Source organism: Bidens hawaiensis, unplaced genomic scaffold (assembly GCF_021521415.1).
Source record: "Bidens hawaiensis isolate Kalapana, Puna unplaced genomic scaffold, B.hawaiensis_p1.1 tig00035858_1, whole genome shotgun sequence".
Taxonomy (NCBI): Eukaryota; Viridiplantae; Streptophyta; class Magnoliopsida; order Asterales; family Asteraceae; genus Bidens; species Bidens hawaiensis.
Window position 1 is genome coordinate 71,487 of NW_027505384.1, and position 4,147 is coordinate 75,633.

Here is a 4,147-nt window from a genome sequence, read left to right on the forward strand (position 1 = left end):
TAAGTCAGAACTTTAACTAAGACCATTTGTTATTATAACGATTCGTCTTATTCGTTATAAGGAATGAACTCATTCTACATAATGAACATAATACAAATTTCATTACGTGTTGCTGAAACATATATATTTATGATGTTCGGTTGGACCAATGCTCGAGTTTGTGTCACAGATACGGCAGGCGTACATGTTGTTGATGCACCTACACAGAAACCAGTAGTTCAAAATGCTCCACAGGTTCAACAGGCACCACAAGCTCAAGCTCAACCTTCTGCTACCGAATTGACGTATGATAAAAAGCACAACATCTGTGCATTCTTGCAAGATGATTTCATGGACATTATGCTATCTTTGCTGATGTACCAGTGCACTTTAGCATTATTCTTCAATTATGGGATAGTGCTAAATATGTTGATGTTGAGAAACTCATAGTCGCAGAAGTGAAGAATAAGAAATTCTTCACAACTTTTAATAAAAATGTTTATGAAGATGAAAATGAATAAGATCAAAGTAAACATCTTGATCATCCACAAGATCAAGAAAATCATGACATGAATGTTAATCAATCAAGTGACCTGCATAATCAAGACCAAACCGAAAGACAATCAAGGTTTGATACTTTGTTTCAAAACTTGAATATGGGAAATGATGTTGCATCAACATCAACTCAAAATGTTGAAGAAGCTACAATGAACAATGAATCACCAAATTTGATAATCGAATATCAAGATGTCAATGACTCAAATCTTGATTCAAGTATTACATTAAATCAAATCATCCAAACTTCTTCTATTCAAAGAGATCATCCTGCTGAAAAACATAATTGGTGACCTGTATGAAAGATTGACCAGAAGTGCATCTGAATCTGCAAACATTTGTTTGTATTCGTGCTTTCTATCCAAAATAGAACCTAAGAACATAGTTCAAGCTTTAAAGGACAATATTTGAGTAGAAGCTATGCCGGATGAGTTATCTTAGTTTAGAAAGTTGCAAGTTTGGGAGCTAGTTGACAAGCCAAGAAGAAAATTTGCAATTGGTACCTAGTGGGTTTTCAGGAATATGAAAGATGAAAAAGGGATTGTAATGAAGAACAAGGTAAGACTAGTTGCACTTGGGTGTCTACAAGAAGAAGGGGTTGATTTTGAAGAGGTGTTTGCTAGAGTAGCAAGGCTAGGAGAAATAAGAATCTTCTTAGCCTATGCTACTTCTAAGATTATAAGAGTGTTTCAGTTAGATGTCAAATCTGCTTCTTTAAATGGAAAGATAAAAGAGGAGGTGTATGTCACTCAACCTCCAAGTTTTGAGGATCCTGATTATCCAAATAGAGTATACAAACTTAACAAGGCTCTATATGGACTACATCAAGATCCAAGCGCTTGGTATGATGAGTTGTCTAATCATCTGCTTGTGAATGGTTTTCAAAGGGGAGCCATTGACAAGACCCTCTTCTACAAGAAAATAGGAAGATATTTGCTTCTACTTAAAGTATATATTGATGATATTATCTTTGGATCTACAAATGAACATATGTGTTTGGAGTTTGAAGAGGTCATGAAATCTAAATACTGCATGAGCTTTATGGGAGATATGAACTTCTTCCTTGAATTACAAGTTCAACAAAATATGGAAGGAATATTCATTTGTCAATACAAGTATGTACAAGACATCTTGAACAAGTTCAAATGCCAAGATTTGAAGACTGCTTCTACTCCAATGGACGCACATGAGAAGATGGTAGCTGATGAAAAGGGGGAGCCTATGTATCAACATGAATATAGAGCTAAGATTGGATCACTTATATATCTGACTGCTTCAAGACCAGGTATCATGTATGCAGTGTGTGTTTGTGCATGATTCCAAGCAAATCCTAAAGTATCTCGTATGAATGTTGTCAAGAGAATTTTCAGATATTGGAAAGGAAAGCCTGATTTGGGGATATGGTATCCAAAGAACCATGCCTCTGATCTACTTGCATATACTGATAGTGACTATGATGGCTGTAACACGAGTAGGATGTCTACATCTGGTGGATGTCAATTTCTAGGAGACAGGCTGGTATCATGGCAATGCAAGAAGCAAACAACTGTTTCAATCTCAACTGCTGTAGCTGAATACATTGTTGCATCTGCTTGTTGTGCTCATGTTCTTTGGATTCAGAATCAACAGCTTGACTATGGCCAGAATTACTTGAACACTCCTATTTACATTAATAATACTATTGCACTGTTCATTGTTAAGAATGAGTCCAACACACAAAGACCAAGCATATCAAAATCATATATCATTTTATCAGAGTTATCAATGAGAAAGGACTAATAGAAATGAAAAGAGCTGACACTGGTGACAACTTGGCTGATTGTTCACCAAACCACTAGATTCAACTTTCTATTAAAAGGTTTAGGCATGATCAACTCTTATGAAGTCTGATTGATGATAAATGCTCAATGTGCTAACTAACTATATGATAAAAGGTCTTGAGTGAGTTATTTGTGTTTTGTGCCTGAATATGTGCATTTGATATGCCTGATATGTGATTAATTGAACACGTCTGACTTAGGTATCAATGATGCTTATGTACATTTTTATGAGTAAGTATCATGATTGTTTTATAAGTGATGCAGCGGTAAAACGATAACGAAGATCAATTCACGTTGATTCTGTGAATGCCCGTGATGAACTTCACAAAACTCCTAAATCCCACCCAAAGGTTAAGGAAAATGAGGAGAAAATTCTTTATTGATAAAATTCAAGTATGACTTCTCACATTACATTAGCATCACATAAATAGACTTTCAAATTCGAAATGCGCCCAAAAAAGGCCATGGGCCAAACACAAACCAAAAAATAAAAATGTAAAAACTGATGAGAAAACATATAAAGGCCCATAACTTTATTTAGGAGGAGTTTTTAGGCTTCAGACAAGGGACAAAACCAACATAGGCGTTTGCCAAAATGTAATGCTCGTCTCAAGCTTCGATTTGACAGGTTGTGGGATTGAAACGGAGCTTCGTTGGGCAAGTTATGTAACACCCCGTGACCGCAGCGGAAACGTAAACGGGATGCGACAGACACCTCTGATATCAACCACATTGTTTATAAAGAAAACCGAATGCATTAATATACTTCAAAATTACATTATCTCATCTTGCTTTACCGTCTAGGTGATACACACATCATACAATACGGTTCATAATTCTATCTGTTATAACGTATCCTAACGTCCAGCACGCAAACCTTACACACATCAAGCACTTAGCACGTAATCAATCACTTTATCTTAGTTGTACCTGAAAAGCATGTGAGAAAACGGGTCAACTACGAATAGTTGGTGAGTTTCACAATTTTAGTAAACCATGATAAATCCATATCATAATATAATAATATCGATGTAATTATGCTGAGCCCACAAGTGGGAACTCTGTTAATCCCAAAACATATCGATTAACCTCCGGGAACTCTGTTACCCCAGAATACTTCCAATAACCTCTGGGAACTCTGTTACCCCAGAAACACATTTAATAACCTCTGGGAACTCTGTTACCCCAGAAACACATTTAATAACCTCTGGGAACTCGGTTACCCCAGAACACATTTAATAACCTCTGGGAACTCTGTTACCCCAGAAACACATTTAATAACCTCTGGGAACTCGGTTACCCCAGAACACTGTTTCGGGCCTTACACTGTTAGCAACTCAGACAATTACCATCTTAATTCATTACAGTACGATTCCCGTACAATAAACATTATATAAATACGTTCATTTCCATGCGATCAGCATGTACTTAAACACTTTAATAAAAACATGCTTTCCGCCCCGGGAAAATATTTAAAACAGTTCAGTAAAAGGGGCTCGTGAAAACTCACATTAGCACATGCAAGTAGGTAACAACAATCAATATCAGTTAACTCGTCCAATCTGTAATATGATCCCTACGATCATTATTATACAATTATTGTTTATATAATCTTTAATCTTATCAATCGGTACACCAGTCATCTCGCTTAAGCGAACTTCACCGGTTTACGCGTTTTACTTTAAAAGTTTGATAATTAGCACAATTAATTATCCGTTTACTCTCGGATCTTGAAATTTTGCACAAATCACTTTTTAACAGTGGGGAATTTTATAAAAATATTTCCAGAACTA